We start from the raw sequence: 23,863 nt of genomic DNA, 5'->3' as shown, positions 1-23,863 counted from the left end.
GTACCTGGGTGAAAGAATGAGGCCTCCTCCCACTCCTCTCCCCAATTCACCCTGGCCTTCAGGCCTTGTTGGCAAAGAGGAATGAGGGCACAAGTGTGCACAGCAGCTATAGAAAAGTTGATGAATATGGCATCGACTGGTCCTTTCTGGGGTGGCGCACTTAGAGACCCTTGTTGAAGTAGACATAAGGCACAGATTCTCCATAGTTGGCCTTGATAGTATCTTGGAGCTCTGGTTCCAGGTAGGAAACTGACAATTCACGTCTCTGTGGGAAGAGCCCACATGTCACTGGCACCATGAAGATGAGAAAGCACCAGACAGCATGACCTGCAATGGGGCGTGTAGGACCTTGACTTTCTGCATGAAGGCCAGCTTCTCCAGCCTCTCCATGATTACTGGCAGTAAGATCATGCCAGGAGCTGCCATGGTGATTAGAGATATAATCACTTGGGTGATGCCTATAGCCGCAGCTCTCTGGGAATGACCAAACTCATTGTGATTCCTGTCCTTCACACAGATGAGTTCCTACTGTCACATCATTGGGATGTTGACACAGTTAGCTGCAGCCACAGCAGCAAAGGGCACCCAGCGGCCCACCAGGGGTGGAGCTCTCTTTGTCAACATGTTCATGCCCACAGCCACAGCCACAGCAGTGGTTGTGGCCATGAAGTAGGAAAGGGCCATCTGCCTGAGTGATGTGGGGGAGGCCGCATTCCTGTTGGTGTAGTTGACTAAGGCATTAAAGGACTGGTTCACCCACTGCCAGAAAATCACTGCCAGCATTGTCCTGTAAAACTGGAACATGAAGCCTGTGATGATCATGCCCCCAGGGACCTGGAAGGACATGCGCCCAATGACATTCATTTTCTCCCCAGTGTCAGGGTGGAAGACTGAGTCATACAGCTTCTTGGCATACAGTAGCTGTTCCACGTGGGTGCCTGGGGGCACAACTCCCATCCTGCTCTTCTCAACCATTGCCTTGGCCCAGTCCAGCTCCTGTTCTGGTACAAACACCGTATGGGGGTCTGTGATGTTGAAGAAGTATTTCACTCAACCCAGGAAAGTGCACTGGTTCCAATAGGAGGCATCAATGTTAAAGCTAGACATGTCAGCCTCCATCTTTGCTGTCACACACAACTGTGGACTGGTCCTGGGAGGAATACACTAAGACAACTGCCAGGAGACGCTGCCAGCATTGGAAGTCAGGCCTGATTGCCCCGAACCGCTGGGACCTGGGGACTGCCCCCCTCATGGTCAATTTATTTACAATGAGATGCCAAGACAACTCAATGAAGAAAGAATAGTCTTTTCAACAAATGGTGCTGTGACAACTGGATATTTATGTGCAAAAGAAAGAAGTTGGACCCCTACGTCATATCATATACAAAAATTAATTGAAAATGGATCATAGACCTTAATGTACAAGCTAAAATTATGAAGCACTTAGAAGAAAACGTAGTCATAAATCTTTATGACCTTGGAATAGACAGCAATTTATTAGATATGAGAAAAGAACAAATAGATAAATTGAACTTTATGGAAACTAAAAACCTGCATATCAAAGGATACCATCAAGAAAGCAAAAAGACCATCTGCAAAATGATAAGAATTTCTGCAATCATCTATGTGATAAGGGTCATATATCTAGAGTATAAAGAACCATAAAAACTCAATAATAAAAGGACAAATACCTCATTGTAAAAGTGGGCAAAGATTCTAAATAGACATTTGCTTTAAAAACAATACAGTCTTCTTAGCAACTGTAGGGGTTGGTTCTAGGACCGACATGAATTGATGCTCAAGACCTCTTTATTTACAAAATGGAGTGGTATTTGCATATAACTCACACACATCCTCCCATATAATTTAAATTACAGTAAATCTTTGCTTAACATCACTGATAGGTTCTTGGAAACTGTAAATTTAAGCAAAACATACACAAAACAAATTTTACCATAGGTTAATTGATTCAGCCAAGAGTTAAGCTCCTATGGCATGCTTCTGGTTAAAAAAATTACAAAACTTATAAATGAAGAATAAAACACTTCTAATATCAAATATTCAAATGAATATCACATTTAAGAAAGATAAATAAAATCAAGTAAAATAATTATTTACATTTATTATAGTTCAGGGTGGCACAAAGCAAGAACAAACCCTGACCGAGCGCCATTCCGGAAATTAGAACTTGCACTGATTCCATTGCAGGCAGCATGTACTCATAAACACACACAGACACACACATGCTTATACTGGGACAGTTTAGTCTCAACAATTAATGCATTCATCTTCACATATGCGACAAATACCTCTTCTTTGCTCAGTTCTCTTGCTTTTTTGAACAAAGAAAGGATACAAGAATGAATTTCAGTAGTTACACCCAAGCAACTCTTTCTCAGTGCTGACCTTTTGTGTCCCATTCTTCCAATTTTCTGGGACTTTAGAAAATCAGATTCCCAGAGTAGCCCCTCAGAGATGTGGGTAGAATATGCAAACTCCACAGACACAGTGGCCCCAGCAGTGCATCAGTGTAGAACAAAACTGCTTTATTTGAGGACCTGTATATAAATAAGGTAGAACATCCATAGTTGACCTGCCTATATTGACCACATCCTTGAATTTACCTAATTTTCATAGACTAGACATGTACTACACGTACATATCAGTACAGTAAGCCTAGTTCCTTTTGTTCACCACCTTCATATTTTGACCAGTGTGTTGCAGTCCCAAGGGTGGTCAACCTATGGAGTTTCTATCATAGTTGTTATACTATATTGTTTTTCATTTGTATTTTTTATGTTTACATTGGTCTTTTTTTTAAATACAATTGACCTTTGAAAACATGGGTTTGAACTGTGTGGGTTCACTTCTATGTAAATATTTTAACCAAACACAGATGGAAACTACAGTATTAGCAGGATGAGAAACTCATATATACAGAAGGCCAACTTTGTGTGTATACAAGTTCAACAGGCCCAACTGCAGAATTTGAGTATTTAGGTGCACTTGGGGGTCCTGAAAGCAATCCCCCATGTATGTGGAGGAACAATTGTATTTTCAGTCCATGGTTAGTTGAATGTGCAGATGGAGAACCCACAGATATAGACAGACCACAGGCACATAACAGATGAAGAACATCCATAGCCATCAGAGAAATGAAAATAAAGCCACAGTGAGATACCACTTCCTACCCATGAGGATGGCTATAACCAAAAAGATGGAGAAAAACACTTGCTGAGGTTGTGGAGAAATTAGAACTTTCACTCATTTCTAGTGCAAGTGTACAATCATGCAATCACTTGGGAAAATAGCCCAGCAGTTTTTCAAAATGTTAGTCATATGTAGTCACCATATGACCCAGCAACTGTTTTCCTTGGGTATGTTTTCAAGAGAATTGAAAACGTATGTCCACACAAAAACTCATGCTACATGAGTGTTTATAGCAGCATTATTTATGATACCCCCAAAGTGGAAACAACCTCAATGTCCACTAACTGATGAACAGAGGAGCAAAATGAAGTAGATACATACAATGCAGTATTTGTCAATGAAGGGAATGGAAATATGGGTACGTGCTACAACATAGATGAATCTTGAAATGATTGTGGTAAGTCAAAGAAACCAATCACAGAAGATCACACCGTACAATTCAGTTTATATGTCTAGGATAGGCAAATCTGTAAAGACATGAAGTAGATGAGTGGTTGCCTGGCGGGGAGGAGGTAAGAGTGACTAATTAGCTAGTACAGGATTTCTTTGGGGGTAATGAAAATCTTCTAAAATTAGATTGTATATTGATTATTGCATGATTCTGTGACCATACTAATTGAATTGTATACTTCAAATGGGAGAATGTCAACAGTATGTGGATTGCATCTTAATAGAGTGATTAAAAATAAAGAGAAGAGGGCAGTGCCTGTGGCTCAAGGAGTAGGACACTGGCCCCATATACCGGAGGTGGTGAGTTCAAACCCAGCCCCAGCCAAAAACTTCAAAAAATAAATAAATAACTAAAATAAAGGGAAGACAGAAACATAGATATGTCATCAGAAAGCATAAAGGAGATCCTCTTTCCATGCCTAACGCAGCCATGGCTCATGGTCCCAAGAAGCATCTGAAGCGGGTAGCAGCTCCAAAGCATTGGATGCTGGATAAATTGACCAGCGTGTTTGCTCCTCGTCCATCCACTGATCCCCACAAGCTGAGAGAGTGTCTTCCACTCATCATTTTCCTAAGGAACAGGCTTAAGTATGCCCTGACAGGAGATGAAGTAAAGAAGATTTGTATGCCATGCTTCATTAAGATTGATGGCAAGGTCAGAACTGATATAGCCTATCCTGCTGGTTTTATGGATGTTATCAGCATGGACAAGACTGGAGAGAATTTCCATCTGGTTTGTGACACGAAGGGTCGTTTTGCTGTTCCTCGTATTACACCTGAAGAGGCTAAGTACAAGTTGTGCAAAGTGAGAAAAATCTTTGTGGGCACAAAAAGAATCCCTCATCTGGTGACCCATGATGCTCGTACCATCCGCTATCCCGATCCTCTCATCCGCTATCCCGATCCTCTCATCCGCTATCCCGATCCTCTCATCTGAATGACACCATTCAGATTGATTTGGAGACTGGCAAGATTACTGATTTCATCAAGTTTGACACAGGTAACCTGTGTATGGTGACTGGAGGTGCTAACCCGGGAAGAATTGGTGTGATCACCAACAAAGAGAGACATCTGGGTCTTTTGATGTAGTTGATGTGAAAGATGCCAATGGCAACAGCTTTGCCACTCGCCTCTCCAACATTTTTGTTATTGGCAAAGGTAACAAACCATGGATTTCTCTTCCCAGAGGAAAAGGTATCCGCCTCACCATTGCTGAAGAGAGGGACAAGAGACTGGCAGCCAAACAGAGCAGTGCGTGAATGGTCTTTACACCTGGTGACATGTTTTAAAAGGTCTTTGTGCTTAATTAAGGATAATACAGCATGAAAAAAATACAAAGAAAGAAAGCATAAAGGAGGGCCAGCCAGTCATAATCAGTGGGGCTCAGGCTTGAAGTACACCAATATTTTGGCAACTCAGGCAACCTGCTCACTGAAGGCATCTAAGTAAGCCAGGCTATATGTTTTTCTGACAGAAAATAATCTCAGGGTTATATGTTTTTCTGTCAGAAAATAATCTCAGTATAAATTAGAATCTCATCTAGAATTTGCAATTACATGGCCAGATCCCAAAAGTAAGAAATTCCAGATTTGAAGAAGAGAGGGGCAGTGTTAGTTTAAATATAGATAGGCATAGTGTTCAGCATCAGTTAATCTATTTTCTATAATATCAGTGGCCTGAAATGTTCAAGAGACAAAATCAAGTCCTCAGGAGGGGAGGACGGTTACTAGCTATTATGTGCAGAAATAGAAGCTCATGTGCTGTCTGGGGTTGAAGGAGCAGTGCAGTAGTCCCCCTGCTGATCCACAAGGGACTAAGTTCCAAGACTCCTAGTGAATGCGAGAAAACTTGGATAGTATATGTTATGTTTTTCCTATCCAGAACTACCTATAAGAAAGCTTAATTCATAAACTAGGCATAGCAAGATATTAACAGCAATTTAACTAATGATAAAATAGAACAATTATATCAAATAACAATATGCTGTAATAGAAGTTACGTGAATGTGTATGTGCTCTCTCTCAAAATACTTTATTGCACTGTACTCACCCTTCTTGTAGTGACGCGAAATGACTCAATTCCGGCATGATGAGATGGCATGAACTGAATGACCCGTATTCCTGAATCTGTGTAACCAGCCCTTACTTGCAGTAAATAGCTTGGTGTCACTCATTGCAAGAGATCCTTGCTGAAGTCTTTAGATAGACTGAGTAATTTCTGGTACAACACAGTGCCATCAATCACAACATATTTTCCATTCATGTCTTCCACCCACAAATTTAATGCCTTTTCCATCTTAAATCGGTACACTAATCATGCATGGTACCCATAACTTTTGCAGTTTGAAGTGAGTCAGCAAAACTAGCACAAATTTCTTTTTCCTTCTTCACTATTTCATGGATACACTTATTCTTACCATAGATTTTAGCAACGTCAACACATGATTTTTTTCATTTCCTTATTAAGTCAAGAATTTTCACTTTTACATGTAAAGGACTTTATGGCTTCTCTATAGCATATTCCAATTGCCAGCATCACTCTTCTTGTGCTTTGGAGTCAAGATTAAGTAAACTCAGAGTGGCTTGAACACAAGCACTATGACCCTGCAATGGTCAATCTGATAACAGAGATGGCTAAATGACTAATGGGCAGGCAGCACGTACAGCAAGATGGCTAGACAAAGGGATGATTCATGTCCCAGGGAGGATGGAGTAAGTGGGCATAAGATTTCATCATGCTGCTCAGAACAATGTGCAATTTAAAATCTATGGGCTGTTCATTTCTGGAATATTCCATTATATATTTTTGGACTGCAGTTGACTATGAGTAACTGAAACCTCAAATAAGGGGGGACTACTATATTTCTAGATCAGATAATAGGAGGAGACAAGGAAAACGTGAGAGGAGCAGTAGAAGGGATTAATCTATAGTTTGAAGAAGGCAATGTGGGAGGGAAGGCGAGACTGATGATTAATACACATTCTTTCTTCCCCCCCACCTCTCTCTCCCTATCTTATGATCCGGTTGTCTTGAAAATGGCATAAGTCTACGGTGGAGGCCATCAAGAGATTTTAGCTGTTGGGAGCAGGAAATGCAGAGTAATAGGTGGTAAAAGGCAATGACAATCCCATAGGAGATTGTAACTATTCCAATGGAGCAATACCAAAAAAAAATCATAAATGAAATATAAAGATAATTTATGATGATAATGATGGAGATGAACGATGACTGGCAAAACAAAGCAATGTAACAAGGAAGAATCCTGGTTCTATAAGCCAAACTGGAGGGCTGGAGAGCGATACACTAGGGGGGCCACTCAGACATTCACAGTTTATTCCTGATTGTCCATTCAGACTAGGATCCTGCATATCAAGAATGAACTACAGGAAGACATACGGAAAGCTACACAGACGGCAGGTTCCAGGTGCTTTCCCTTCTTTCTACGTTTCATGCGTAGACAGAAGGTTTCTTTATTTAAATTACAATATAGTTTTTCCTCTCTTATTAATTTATTTTCAATTATACTTTAAATTCTTTACAAGCTCCTCTGTTATTCTTTGCAAAATTTACCATCTTGCTACCTTTGATATGGAAAATACTGAAGAAAAAAAAGTAAAATGTCCAGAGTAGCCAAGGTCATAAAAATGGGCCCAAGGTGGCCCTCAACACTCAATTTAGTTCAAAATATATGACGATTTATATGACTCTCATAAATTAATGAGAGTCACTAACAACTTGCTGCAAAGAAAAGCCACCTAAATAAGGAACGCAGAAGGAACAAGGAAGAGGGGTGAATGAAAACTGATATGCATAGGGTGTCCACAATACACATGGCGGGGTTCAAGGTATTGTCTCTTCTCTGTGATATAGGGAACATCATCACCATTCTGTAAACAATGGAAGCATAGAAAGGTGATAACTTACCCAAGGTCATGTAACTACTACTATTGATGGCTCTGTAACCTAGGTCTTTCTAATCTAAATCTATGCTCTGAGCAAGATGCAAGATACTTCTGTTAATGCATCTCTCAAGCATACTTTTCTAAAACAGTCATGCACAGCGTAATGATGATCCTGTCAACAATTGACTGCACATACAATAGTGGCCCCATAAGATTATAATACTGTGTTTTTACTGTATCTTTTCTATGTTTAGATATGTTTAATTACTTACCATTGTATCACAATTGCCGATAGTATTCGGTACGGTAACATGCAGACTAGTAGCAACAGGCTATACCATCTAGTATGTGTGACTACACTCTAATGTTCATACAATGACGATATCACCTAGTCAAGCATTTTTCAGAACATGTCATCATTGACGTACAACATATATCAAATGAGATGTCTAAATTTTGAAGTGTCATTCTAAAATAACAAATATTTGTATGACTGTTTCTGTGGCACACAACTGTAATAATCTCTGAAGTCTGTTACAACTCCAAAATTTTCTAATTATATTTTATTTGATTAATATTCAGAAGGAAAATTAAATAGCTTAAGATCCCAAGAATACTAACACCTACGTTTCTTCCTTTATATTACAAAAGCACATAGGCTAATTGATTGTGTATACAATGATTATTGTGTCAGTGCTGCTATATTCCCTCTATATATAAAGGGAATATATACAAAGGGAATATATATAAAGGGAATATAGCAGCACTGACACAATAATCATTGTATACAGAATTATATATATTTGTAATATATATATATATACATTGTAATTGTAATATATAATATATTGTTATATATATGTATACGTTGTATTTATATATATGCATTGTATATATATAAAGGGAATATATATGCACTGTATATATATAAAGGGAATATATATATGGAATATTCCCTGATATATATATATATATATATATATATATATATATATATCTCAGATGTTTTAATTCTCCTAATAACCCTGTGAACCATATTATTTTCCCATTTTATAGGTAAAGAAACTGACATAATAACATATTAAATAGAGTGCCTGTTAATATGCACACTATGCATATTAGTTTTCATTCACCCTTCTTTCTTGTTATTTAACTGATATTCAATCGAAGCTTTAATTAAGATCATTTAAGATCAAATAAGGGAGTTAACAGGAAAATATAAGGAGAAAAATTGCAAAAGCATCAATACCATAGACATTTAAAATAATTTTTAGTGAAATTCAAAACAAAATCAATTTAAACATTTGAGTTGAGAAAAAATTTTAGTTAAAAAAAAAATAGTTAAAATGCAAGCTGATAAACAGTGGAGATGAAATTTAAATCAAAATATTCTGGCTTCAGAGCTCTGCGCTTAACCACTAGGCTGTTTCTAATGAGAACAGAAACCCTAATACTTGAAGTTCATAGCATTTTAATTTTGTATACATTTTCTCATTTGATCTGCTTATATTGTGCTCTTAAATAGATTAAGAATCTGATCTAGCACTCTGGTAGGCCAAGGCAGGAGGATCACTTGAACTCAGGAGTTTGAGACCAGGTTTAGCAAGAGCAAGACTTTGTCTCTATTAAAAATAGAAAAATAAGCCAGGCATTGTGTAGGGCACCTGCAGTCCCAGCTACTTGGGAGGCTGAAGCAGGAGGATTGTTTGAACCCAGGAGTTCGAGTTTGCTGTGAGCTAGGCTGATGCCCTGGCACTCTAACCTGGGCAACAGAGTAAGACTCTGTCTTGAAAAATAATTTTTTGAGAAAAAAATGTCTTAATGTTAAATAGCCAAAAGCAGTGGAAAACACATCTTCCAAATCTTGTAATACAACATAAGAATTTGCTCAGTGAATTCTGATCACTGAAAACAAACACCACCAAAGAAATCATGATTTAAAAATGATAGATATAGAGTATATATCAGATAATAGATAAGAGATAATGAGAAATGATTTAAATATGATAGATATAAAGTATATATCAGATAATAGATAAGAGATAATGAGAACAGTAACAGGAAAACTGTGATTTTTCTTCTTCAGAGTTCTCAGATACTTACACTTTAGTCTCTTCCCTATCATTGAAATGAACTGGATTACACTAAGAAGCTTAGAAATTTAAGCCACTTAATTAAACCATTAGCGAAAACATTATTTGCCACCATCTTTCCTGTGCTTTGCATTCTTTCTTTAATTTGGCATAAATTAATTTTTTTCCGACTGCATTGATTGTTCACAGGACTGGGAAACTGACTTCATGCTAGAGAAGGAAAGGCTTGTTATTTTGATTTTATAGCAGACTTATGCTTCAGTCTGCACTGTTTACTTAATTATATCATTGCCTTACAAAATACCTTCTTTCAATATGTCTTAACAAGCTAAAAGTATTAGGGCATTAAATTTATTTTTATTATGAAGTTAATAATAAATATAGACCATAAAAATGTTGTTTCACTTCATTTTGGAGAAAAAAATGAGATATGTAAGTTTAATCATTACTGAATGTTTATCTGGATAAAGAATCATCCAATAAGGATTACTGTTTTTTCTCTAAAAGTCTCTTTATCTGTACATTCAATTAAATGACATAAGATGGGATGCTCTAGCAATTTTCTTAGAGTTAATTATCTGGGTATTTAACATGGCTTTGAAATGTCTCCAAGTGATGTTAGGGCATTTATTTATACAGAACTCAGTATAAAATATTCAATCTAAGCTTTAATTAAGATTATTTAAGATTAAATAAGGGAGTTAACAGGAAAATAAAAGGAGAAAAATTGCAAAAACATCAATACCATAGACATTGAAAATACTTTTTCAGTGAAACTCAAAACAAAATCAATTTGAACATTTGAGTTGTGAAAAAATTTAAACAAAAAGTAGTTAAAATGCAAAATGCAAACTTGGCTTATTAATGTCTTCCTTTAACTTAAAAACTATCTTTGCTAATATTTTATGTTTACATAAGCATTTTCTTACAAGTCAAATGTTTCACAAGTTTCTAGTTATAAATTGTTTAAAGTTTTAGAAATCTGATAGCAGATAATTATTTCATAACTATAAAACAATATCAACCAATAGATAATCTAAATAATTTCTTGAATCATCATGTGATACTTGAACAGCTGGGCTTTTTAAGACCAATGTGTGAGTGATAATTGCATAGCTATAATTCGAACCCTATTGTTTTGAGATCAGTCTCTTGGGGAGTTAAAGACAAGATTGGTGGTTTTTTAACTCAAAAAGTAATCTAGAGAATAAAGTGTATAAAGTACAATGCCAAAAGCACACATTTCAGTTTAATCTGGAGAAGGCAAAAGCTAATGTTTTCATTGCCACATTAATTTTCTTACATTATACCTGGACAGTGTTCTTGCTTCTAATTACCTTTCTGTAGAATGTCTTATGATACACAGAACAGGAAATATTACAGTGATATATCCTGTATCTCTTGACTTGTACTTGTTTTATATTTATAACCTTAATGTTCTATTCAGTGAGGTTTTGGATTTAATAAGTATGTTCTAGTACACTGACTCTTCCACCAAACATAAGAGCAGTGAATAAATTAGTGTTTCATATCTGACTTTTTGGTCTTGTTTTGCCTTATTTTGTTTTCATTTTTTTCTATACCATTTGGGTAAGAAAAACTATATTTGTTTCATTAAAAATAATAATAAATCATGATATTATAAAAGTAAAGATTATGGTTTGTGTTGATTTCTGTGAATATATCCAAAGCTATTCTGAAAAACATTAAATTTTCAAGTATAACTTCCAGGATCTGAAAAATACTAGCCATTGAGACTCCACTTACATCATCCTCACAAAGTTTAACAAAATGACTCCATGATTTCAAGATTTCATGAAATTATTCATTCTGACAAAATTTTTTAAGGCCCTACTACGTTTCATACCATCTGCCAGGCACCTGAGTCACAGAAATTAATGATGACAAGCCCTTTCCTTGTTCCTTTCATATATGCAATCACCCCTCTTCAAAATTCTGGATTTCATTGGTTATTTCAGTAATCGAATGAAACAGGATACCTACCTCTCACAAAAATCCATTCAGGGTAGATAAATACTTACATTAAGGCATTAAACCATAACAATTCTATAAGAAAATATAGGAAAAACTCTTCCAGATATCAGCCTTGGCAAATAATTTATGAGTAAGACCCAATGACACTTACAGCAAGAATTAAAATAAATAAATGGGATTTGATTAAATTAAAAGCTACTGCCCAGCTAAGGAAATAATCACCAGAGCAAATAGATAAGCTACAGAATGGAAAAAAAAATATTCACAAGCTGTACATCTGATAAAAGGTTAATAATCAGAATATACAAAGAACTCAAGCAAACCGATAAGAAAAACAAACAACCTTATTAAAAAGTGGATAAAACACATGAACAGAAGATTTTCAAAAGAAGATAGACAAACGTTTGATAAACATATGAAAAAATTCTCAATGTCACTAATCACTTAGGGAGCCTCTATGGAATACAGTACGGAGATTCCTCAAAGAACTAAAAGTAGACCTACCATTTGATTCAGCAATCCCACTAATGGGTATTTACTGAAAAGAAAAGAAGTCATTTTATCAGAAAGACACCTGCACTTCAATATTTATTCCAGTATAATTCACAGTTGCAAAGATGTGGAATCAACCAAAATACCTATCAATTCATGAGTGCATTAACAAAATGTGGTATATGTATACCATGGGACACTATTAATCCATAAAAAATGATGAATTAATGCCCTTTGCAAGAATTTAGATGGAACTGGAGATCATTATCTTAAGAGATGCATCTAAAAATGAAAAAAACCGCCACATGTATGTGATATTAAATCGGAGCTAACCAATGAGCACACATGTGCACAGAGAAAAGTAAAATTCAGTGGAAATCAAGGTGGGGGCAGGGATGGGCTACAACCTATCTAACAGGTACAATGAACACTATCAGAGTAATGGCCACACTTTCAGCTATGACTCAATCATTACAAAAGTGATCCAGCAGCCAAAAACATTTATATCCCCCTAATATTTTGAAGATAATAAGTGCAAAAACATTATTTCTAAAAATTTCTGTCATAATATCCAAAATTCTTTTTTTTATTTTTTCTTTTTTTTTAGACAGAGTCTCACTGCATTGTTCTGGGTAGAGTACCATTGCATCATAGCTCACAGCAACCTCAAACTTTTGGGCTTAAGCGATCCTCTTGCCTCAGCCTATTGAGTAAATGGGACTACAGGTACCTGCCACAACACCCAGCTCATTTTTCTACTTTTAGCAGAGATGAGGTCTCACTCTTGCTCAGGCTGGTCTTGAACTCCTGAGATCAGGTGATCCTCGGCCTCGGCCTCCTAAGAAAAGCCCCAGGAGTGCTGAGGTTAGCAAGATTAGTGCTGAGCCATGGCTCGTGGCCATAATATCCACATTTCTTAATACGACAAAACATAGTTTTCCAAAAGTGAATAACTGGAGACTGTTCGTGACATTTTGTTCAGCTTGTGATTTTTTTTTTTAATTTAATAGTGGTGTATATGGCACATCTCTTGGGGGAAGGACACAATTTATAAGAGGGACTTTACCTAACAAATGCAATCAGTATACCCTAATTGTTTGTACTCTCAGTGAACCCCAAACAATGAAAAACAAAAAATTAAACCCTAAGAAAAAAAAAAATAAATGGTAAACATTTAAAAAATAAAAATGTAATTGTGGTAAGACCATTTAATATAGGTCTACCTCTTTAACTGTGTTTTTTTTAACCTTAGATGATACCTTGTTAATTATATCCCTTTGCATGAAAACTGAAGTCACATATATTGAATGAATTTTTAAAAATCAGTCACTTTCTTATTGTAAAAACATTGAAGCATTCACTGCATCAACATGTAATTTAAATATTCTATTATTTAGGCTAAACTATGTTTTGAATTAAATGTGTTCAAATATTCTCTCAAGAATATCATAATCCCTTGGTATCTTCAGGGGATTAGTTCTAGAACCCTCACTGATGCCAAAATCTTAGGATGCTTAAGTTTCTTTTATAAAATGGTGTAACATTGTTATACAACCTAGGGACATCCTCTCATGTACTTTAAATCACCCCTAGATTACATATAATACCCTAATATAATGTAAATACTATATAAATAATGGTTATAGTGTATTATTTATTTGCATTATTTTTCATTGTTATATTGCAGGTTTTGTTCCAAATATTTTCAACCCTGTAGTTGATTGATCCACAACACATGGATTAGGAGGGCCGACTGAACTCTTTAAAACACACTTTGAAATGCTCACTTTTTTTACTTTTAGCTGCTAACTGCCTTTTTAACACAAATTCCCATTCCGCGGAATCTAAATATCCCACATTCATAAAACCCAAGACATTTAGTCCCTTGTATAGCTCTTGGTTGTCTGTCTCTGTTTTTATAGATTGGAAACTCACCTTTTCAACATCTTCTATTCCAGGCTTAAAACTTTGAACATAAATTTAAAATCTCAAATCTCGACAATGACACTGAATTTGTAATACACAAAAACAAACCAATAAAAAAAAAAAGCACTGATTTAAACATCTGGATACAATCCTATCTCACCAATTTCCCAGAAAGTCAACAAGAACTGAGCAAATCATTTACTCTGGAAATTTGATTCACTTTACCAAAGGTGAATAATACTTAACATATGAAGGGTTTGGAAAGATTATAATAAGATAATACTCACACAAGAGTAATTAAACTGTAAAATATATGTCCCTGAGATTGCTCCCTGCTCCCTGCTGCCTACTGCGTAACTATTTTTTAGCACTTTGTGTTCTAACTCCTTGCTTCTAACTCCCATGAATGTCTATGTTTTTGCATAATTAGCAAACATATTCTTGGTTTCTCTGTTGCAAGATACCAGCTGACCTTGCTCTCTGATTTTTCCTCTTTTCTACTATCAATCAAGTGGAGCAGCTTTTCAAGCAACATAGGCAGTTTCCTATAAAGTATTATTGTGATGGTATTGAAAGGGTCCTCTTCCCAAACACACCTCCTCTGCTGTTCTGTCTAGAGCATGAAGTTCCATCATTATAACATAACATAATTATACATGGTAATATAGTAATAGTTCCATCATTATAACATAATATAATTATATATGGTAATATATTCCATTACCTTGAATTAAAGCATAATATCTTCAATGGTTCTTTATTAGATGTCAATACCCCTAAAGAAGGAATTAATCGAGGAATATGTACTTGCTAAGCATATTTTATAAACATTAGCACTGTGCTATACAAATGAACCAAATAACAGTATTATCTCCTCCACAAGAACTCTGATCTGGAGGAAGTGGAATCACAGAGTGATGATGGAGAGGGCAGGAACTTAGGTTCTGAGGAATACGAACTTGTAGTGAGAAGGGGATGATGTAGTCAGAACAGGACCCAAAGTAGCCACAGTGCAAAATGGAAGCCCTGAGTATAGAAAGAACTTAAAATGCTCTTACATTTACTATTCTTTTAAAATTAGCTTTCCCTTTGTAGGTAGTCCTAATAGAGAGATTTGGCAACAAGCATAAAATACTTTCCTCACAAAATAGTATTAAGGATTATCCTAAACATAGAAAAGATGTAGCTGTGATTTGACAAGTACCCAGGAAATCCCCTCACTCCAAAATGTCTCCCATATCTAACACATAGAATTTTATTCTTAGATAGAGCCAATTCATTAGGTAAGAAGTAGCCTACACATAATGCTGTCTTTGAAATTCAAAATCATAGGTATGGATAACATGTTATGTTACTGTCACTGCTAAATCAATTTCTTTGCTTAACATAAGACATTGAAGGCATCAAGTGCTCTGATAGAAAAAGTTCCATTATCATTCACATGGAAAAGCTGTCTATAAGTTCTTTGGTTAAAAAGGGGGGTTTAATAAGCTAAGGTCTGTCTGTGCTCCAAGATCTGCGCAGGGCTGACTCTACGCTGACAACCCCTATTATTTATGTATGCAAACACAGTTTACATTGGCAAGCATATCAGTTAGAATGATTAGATTAAAAAATGCACACACCCATGGACAGGAGATATTCAAAATCTTCCCATACTCACTTTGCGGCCAAGCTTTAAAAGCTAGAGGGACAGAAATGCTAAGAACACTGCCTGTGTTCAAGGAGTTAAAGATCTTCAAAGTTAACCATGAAACTTAAAAAATATATGAATGGTCCTCAAAAACAACATTTGGCAAATTGCACGTCAGAAATACCAACACTGTGGGTGCCAAGAGGGAGGCATTTTGCAATGACTAACAAATTAAGATATCTTAATGTGAAATCTGATTATATAATCCATAATCAAGGAGAGTAAGGAAGAAACAGAGGTATGTTTTCTCATTAGTTCTGGCTTAGAACCACATTGCATAACATCACCAGATTTATGAATATAAAGCATCTAAAAAAATCCAAGGCTGCTCCATGAATCAGATCATTTCTATAGCTCAAAGAGACTGTCATTGCAAATAGTTACATTTATTCAAAATATTTTTATTGTCTCTCTCTAGCATAAAATCTCAAAACTACAGGAGTTAATATGGTCAGCAAAGCATAATTGGTACAGAAAAATAATTCAGAAAAAGGAAATCAGAAGAAAATGCCTGATTTTCAGTGACACTGCCTCTAATTCATCTTGGGGCTTTTTTCTTCTTGTTTATAGCTACACAGTATTGCAATATGAATAAATCATGAATGTTTTTAAAATTCACCTAATAGCCAAAACAAATGCCACAGTATGTGTTGGTCACTGTTCTAAGAGCTTTACATATATTACTTCATTTTATTACTAAATATGCCTTAAAATACATAGTATAATATTGTACAATAATATTGACAATAAGAACAAATCACTCAATCTCATTCAATAGTTCAATGACCTCACTTTTTTTAGACTTAAAGTAAATAGAAAAAGAGAGAAAAGGCAATGATTACTACTACAAACCACAAGTTTTCACCTAGTAAAATAAACATGGTATTGGCATTAAGAAGCTTAAGTCTCACAATAAATAATAGAATGCTGTACCCAATCTAATAGCCTACTATGTTATAAAATTATATATGCAGCATGAAAAGGGATGATCGTCTTCAATTTTTTATGACTATTTTCAACAGTCATAAGGCAGAACATTCATTCAAGAAGGTAAACTTACTCTGCAGCTGGCAGGAGATAATAATGTCAAGTTTGAGAAGAAAGGACTCTTGTTACCAGTGACCCTCAGATACCCCAGGTTACATTAGTCAGAAATAGGACCTTACCAAAGGGAGGGGAAAGATGGCTAACTCAAGGCAGCTTTCACCACAAGCTCCTGTCAAACAGGAGAAAAGTTGGACTGAAGTGAACTTGGAGAAGTTGAAACTGGGGAATTGATCATGAGGAGAAGAAATCAAAGTGCACATCATCCAGGAGGCCTGTGGCAGGCTTTCTTGAGAGAGCAGGGAACAAAGCATCCAAAAAAAGAAATCTCCTAGACATATTGAAATTAACATTTTCAACATCAGTGTGAAGGAGAAAATACTGCAAGTAGCCACGCATTAAAAAAGTCTTACCTGCAAAGGGGAAAAACATGAGGATGACCATAGATCTTTTAATGGAAACTTTTCAAGCCAAAAGAGGATGGTCATCAGACCTTCTTAAACAAAATAATTTTCAGCCTTAGATTCTGTATCCACTAAACAGAGTTTCATTTATGATGGAGAAATCAAATATTTTACTGACATGGAAATGTTAAAGAAATTTGCCATAACGAGACCAGCTCTATAAGAAGTCTTTAGACCCATTCTTCATAATGACCAGAACAATGGTCCACCACCAAAGTAAACACACCCAGAAACTGAAGAACAAAGCCAGCTTCCACAATGGTAAGAGGGATAAAAACTAACTCTGGACCTCTGAAAAACAAGATGACCAAACTCCATCATCTCTATCAATTTTCTCAGTAAATGTGAATGACTTGAACTCCCCACTACAGAGGCACCAGCTGGCTGACTGGATTCAAAATCTCAAACTCAGTGTCTGTTCTCTCCAAGAACCTCAAAGGTTAAAATAAAACTTAAGGTTAAGGAAAATAATAATCCAGGCAAATGCCAATCAGAAAAAAGGAAGGGTTGCAATCTTATTTGCAGATACATTGGATTTAAACCAACAAAAATTAGGAAAGGCAAGGATGGACACTACATACTGGCCAAGGGAAGCATATAACAACATTTCAATAATTAACATTTATGCACCCAACCTAAACACTCCTCATTACATAAAACAAACCCTAAATGATCTGAACAATATGATATCTTCCTGCACCATAATAATTGAAGCTTTTAACACTCTTTGACAGTACTGGACAGATCCTCCAAGCAGAAGGTTTGACTAGTTTAGTTTAGTTGAAGCATAGTTTATGACTTCAACACAGCCATAAAATAAATGGACTTAATAGGAATGTACAGAAAATTTCATCCTAACAAAACTGAATACACATTCTTCTTATCAGCCAATGGATCACCCTCCAAAATTGATCATATTTTAGGACACAAGTCTAACCTCAACAAATTCAAAAGTATAGAAACTATTTTCTTGGGCTATTACAGAATAAAAGTTAAACTCAACAGCAACAGAAATCTACATACCCAAATTAAGTCATGGAAACTAAATAACATGCTGAATGACAGCTGGGTCAAAGATGAGATTAAGAAGAAAATCATTAAATATCTTAAACAAAACAATAATGAAGCCACAAGGGATCAAAACCAGTGGGATACTGCAAAGGCAGGACAAAGAGGCAAATTTATAGCAGTAGAAGACTTCATCAAGAAAACAGAAAGAGTGAGCAAATCAATAGCCTAATGGGCCATCTCAAGCAACTGGAAAAGAAAGAATAATCCAACCCCAAACCCAGCAAAACAAAAGAAATAACCCAAATTAGAGTACAGATAAATTTAATCAAGAACACAAGAATCATGCAGAAGATCAGCAAACAAAATGTTGGTTTATTGCAAAGTTTAATAAAATCGATAAACCCTTGGCCATACTAACCAAAAACAGCAAGAACGCTAATAACTTCAAACTGAAATGATAAAGGGGAAATAAAAACAGATACCACATAAATACAAAAGGCCCTGAATGATTAATACCAACTATAGGAAAATGTAGAGGAAATGGATGAATACCTGAAATCACACTACCTTTCTAAACTCAACCAGAAAATTTTAGAAATTTTGAACAGACCTATATCAAGCACTGAAATTGTATCAATAATAAAAATCTTCCAAAAAAGAAAAGTCCTGGACCAGATAGCTTCAAACCAGAATTCCATCAAACTTTATAAGAGGAACTAGTACTTATATTGCCTAACCTATTCCAAAATGTAGAGAAGGAAGGAATCCCCCCCCCAACACATTCTATGAAGTAGATGTCACCCTGATTCCAAAACCAGGAAAGGACCCAATTGAAAAGGAGAACTATAGGTCAATATCATTAATGAATAGCAATGCAAAAATATTCAATAAGATTCTAGCAAACAGAATCCAGCAATACATTTTAAAAAGTAATACCTCATTATCAAGTGGGCTTTATCCCACAGATGCAAGCTTGGTTCAATATACATAAATCCATTAATATACTACACCACATAAATAAAGTCAAAAACTAAGACCATATTATTCTCTCAATTGATGCAGAAAAGGCTTTTGACAAAATCCAACATCCTTTTTGACAAGAACACTGAAGAAAATAGGCATAGGTGAGACATTTCTTAAAATGATAGAAGCCATTTACAACAAACCCACAGCCAATATCATGTTGAATAGAGTAAAACTGAAAGTTCCACTCTGAACTGGAATTACAGTAGGATGCCCACTGTTACCACCGCTGTTCAACATAGTGCTGGAAGTCCTAGTCATTGCAATTAAGAGGAGATCAAAGGTTTTCAATTGGGGACAGAGGAGTTCAAACTCTTGCTCTTTGCAGATAATGTGACCTTATACCTGAAAAACCTCAGAAACACAACTACAAAGCTCTTAGAAATGACCAAGAAATACAGTGGCATCTCAGAATACAAAGTCAATGTCCACAAACAGGTAGCTTTCATATATGCCAACAACAGTCAAGCTGAGAATCAAATCATACAATACCTTTTATAGTAGTTCCAACAAAGATGAAATACCTGGAAATTTATTTAACAAAGGACGTGAAAGATCTCAAAAAGAAAACTATGAAACTCTGAGAAAAGAAGTAGCAGAAGATGTTAACAAATAGAAGAAAATAACATGATTGTGCCTGGGCAGAATAAACATTGTTGAAATGTCCATCCTACCCAAAGCATTCTACAGATTTAATGCAATTACCCTCGAAGTACCAGTGTCATACTTCAAAGAACTTGAAAAATTAGTACTTTGCTTCATATGGAACCAGAAAAAAACTCTAATAGCAAATACAATTCTTAGAAATGAAAACAAATCTGGAGGTATCACATTACTAGACTTTAGGTTATACTACAAGTCTACAGTGATTAAAACAACATGATTCTGGCACGAAAATAGAGATATTGATCTATGGATTAGAATAAAGAATCTAGAGATGAACCCAGCCACATGTCACCATCTGATCTTTGATAAACCAAACAAAAGCATTCACCAGGGGAAAGAATCCCTGTAATAGTAAATGGTGCTGGGAAAACTAGTTAGTCACATGTTGAAGACTGACACTGGATTCTCACCTCTCACCATGGACAAAAAATTGATTCTCACTGGATAAAAGATTAAAATTTAAGCCATGAAACAATAAAATTCTAGAAGAGAATGTGGGGCAAACACTTGACAAAAACGGGCCTGGGAACAACACTAAAAATAAATACATGGGATGTGATCAAGCGAAAAAGCTTCTACACAGCTAAGGGTGCCATAACTAAAGCAAATAGACAGCCTTCACAATAGGAGAAGTTATATGCATGTGACAAATCTGATGAAGGTTTGATAACTAGAATCTACAGAGAACTCAACAAGAAAAGAACAAACAATCCCATTTCTATATGGGCAAGAGACTTGAATGGAAACTTCTCTGAAGATGATAAATGGTCAAGAAACATATGAAAAAAATGATCATAATCCTTAATCATTAGAGAAATGCAAATCAAAACCACCTTGAGATATTACCTAACTCCAGATTAGCCCACATCACAAAGTCCCAAATTTGCAGGTGGTGGCATAATGTGGAGAGAAGGGAACACTTTTATACTGCTGGTGGGATTGCAAACTAATACAACCTCTATGGAAAGAGGTAAAGAGAATTCTTAAAGAATTAAAAGTGGATCTTCCATTTGACCCTGTAATCCCATTACTAGGTGTCTACCCAGAAGAACAAAAATCATTTTATTACGAGGACATTTTCACCAGAATGTTTATTGCAGCTCAATTCACAATTGCCAAGCTGTGGAAACAACCCAAGTGCTCATCATCCCAAGAATGGATTAACTAACTGTGGCATAGGTATACCTTAGAATACTATTCAGCCATAAGAAAAGATGGAGACTTTACATCTTTTGTGTTTACCTTGATGGAGCTGAAACACATCCTTCTTAGTAAAATTATTTCAAGAATAGAAAAAAATATATCCAATGTACTCAATACTACTATGAAACCAAAACATAAACAAGTACACATCTCCTGAAAGATAAAACACAAACATAGTTGAGCAAGAGAGAGGGGAGGGGTGGCAGAGGGAAGGGAAAGGTGGGAGAGTGATTGGCGGGAGGAGGGAGGGCGATTGGCAGGATGTCACCTGAGGTGCACAATGTGAAGGTGTTCAGCGCACCCCCGGGTGAAGGGCTCAACTACAACTTGTACTCTACCTTAGAATTAAAAACAATGTAACCTAAACATTTTCACCCTCATAGTAATTTGAAATTAAAAAAAAAAAAGAGAGAAGAAATAGCACCTCAGGATGCAATACTAAATTGTAAGGTTATTTTACAAAGGCAATGTAGAATATTAGATGTTGACAGTGTCCGTGGATTTCAAAGATCTCTATACTACCACAAATCACAAAATCCTAAACTGCTTCTAAGGGTTTTCAAGAAAACAAACAGCTCATACTCCTACTGTGGTTTCACAAAAGGCTGCCTGTGGATCTTTGGGGTGGGGGGAAATGTCCCTACCAGAGTCAAAAAGAAGAGAGAGCAAACTAAACAAGAAAGCCTAAATTGATTTCTGTCAGGGAAAGAAATTCTTTCAGAAAAGCAATGAAATAATGTTAAAAATGAGAATGCAAAATAACACAAAGAAAAAGTGAAAGCAACTCTGCTAATCAGCAAAGGCAAGAGTCATTAGTAAATTACTGCTTGTTGTAAAATGACAGACTCCAGGGTGCTTTAAATCAGTTTTAGATGGGAAAATATTTAATAGGAAAGAACTATACAAGTTCAAGTAATTAACATCTTATACACACACACACACACACACACACACACACACACATTACTAATTACTTGGCATGGAGAGAGAAAATTTGATGCCATAGCAGAATTTGGAGAAAACTAAGTCTCTATAGGTTAGCAAGGCCAGATGGGCAAGAAACTCAAAATGATATATAACAAGCAGTGGCTAGAGTTCTTATTCCAACTACTGAAGCTTTGCTGAAAGGCCATGATACCCTTCTTTTAGGAATGAGTTCTTGTTTTAGCCATCAACTTCATCTTCCTCAGAAGGCCAAAACAACACTCCAGTTTAACACCTGATGGAATAGCAGTGATTTCAGACCTAGTACTATTGTAATCTGAGATCTTTCTATTACAGCATCATAAACACCACTCTCAGCAACTTTCCTGTAAGTCTCAGCACTGTTTGGAGAGAGATAAATCAGAGGTGGAGAAAAAGTTACTAATGCATTGATTTGTGGCATGGAGAATTGTGTAAAATCTTTTCCTGTTGTAGTTAAAGTCCAAGGGTTATATTAACAAGTACAGATGATTACCTTCATTCTTTACAAGCACCTATTCATAAAAATAAAAATTCCTTATCTATCAAGAGAGGATTTAGGGTACTACCCGAAGACTTTGATCTTTCACTCTCCAAGCCTCCCTATTTCACTGAGGAAAGGATGCTACGCATGTAACCCCTTCTCTCTACACAGATGCAGACTACAAAAAAAAAGAAATACCAGATGTGAAATTGTATAAAATTATTCACACGTTGACCTCCGACAATTTACACACACTTCCACTGCTGGTGGGATTGAGGGTAATGAGAATTCCACTGTCACTGATGAAGAACTAGCAAATCAGAGCAGAAAAGGACACTTACTCTAGGGAAGGAGAACTTCAGCTCCAATAACTGAGGCAATGCTGATGAGATGAAATTTACATTTAAGTCACAAAGCTACTAGGACTAGATTGTAAAAAAAAAAAGAAAAGGCATCAGACAATAAAGCAATTTGATTACGTCAGCTTTTTAGTGTGTATATATCATTAGAAAGCTTTTTAAAATAAAAAGGACTACCATTTGAACTAGAATTGAAGTTATTATTTTATAATATTTTGTATTCAGGAAATCAGGAAAACTAAAAATTAATATTGCTACAGTTTTTTGAGTACCCACTCTGTGTCAGGGACTTTACACATTTTGTCTTATTTAGGATAAAGTACTTGATTCAGATAGACTAATTTTCAAGAAGAAATAAGCTCAGAGAGGCTGAGTCACTGGTCCAGGCCATATCAGTAGGAAAGAGGAATTCAAACTACCTACTTGGCTCTTAAGTCCACATTTTTTGTGCTTCAAATTCCCTTTTCAAAATTCACTATTCAATTTTTCAAAAGCTATAATGAAAACTATTAAGGGTTTATTAAATTCCTGGTCCTTTAATCTCACTATACCTCTGAATAGCTGTTTAAGGTGCTATTTTACCTGTTTTATAGTTAACAAACTAAGACACAAAGATGTTAAGTAACATGCCCTGTTAGATAATGGGATAAGCATGATTCAAATCCAATCACTGCCTCCAAAACCTCAGTGTATTTGCAAAATTCATAATGCCTATGAACTTAGAACACACATTAAATGCCTGATCTTTGGGAAATTCCTCCATTTTTCAGATTTTAGATTTCCACCTTGTCTGGCTTTATCTTTCATGCATTTGTTTTCTTCTATCTTCTTCTTACCACAGATACCACAACTTCCAAGATTCATGAAATTTTAGAGACACAAGTT

At 35.8% G+C, this 23,863-nt stretch overlaps 1 protein-coding gene and 2 pseudogenes across 2 annotated transcripts in view; 1 reads left to right on the top strand and 2 right to left on the bottom strand.

Annotated features, from left to right (window-relative positions):
- The window catches only part of CTNNA3 (catenin alpha 3), a 1,739,301-nt gene that overhangs the window by 1,333,303 nt on the left and 382,135 nt on the right, over nucleotides 1-23,863 (bottom strand). The window lies entirely within an intron of this gene.
- LOC128581349 (sideroflexin-2-like) lies at nucleotides 23-1,149 on the bottom strand (annotated as a pseudogene).
- Nucleotides 4,070-4,964, top strand: LOC128581350 (40S ribosomal protein S4, X isoform-like; annotated as a pseudogene). Its single transcript, XR_008378799.1, has 2 exons — nucleotides 4,070-4,554; nucleotides 4,593-4,964. The product of XR_008378799.1 is annotated as a 40S ribosomal protein S4, X isoform-like (transcript).

Source organism: Nycticebus coucang, chromosome 3, assembly GCF_027406575.1.
Source record: "Nycticebus coucang isolate mNycCou1 chromosome 3, mNycCou1.pri, whole genome shotgun sequence".
NCBI lineage: Eukaryota > Metazoa > Chordata > Mammalia > Primates > Lorisidae > Nycticebus > Nycticebus coucang.
This window is presented reverse-complemented; position numbering and strand designations above follow the sequence as displayed.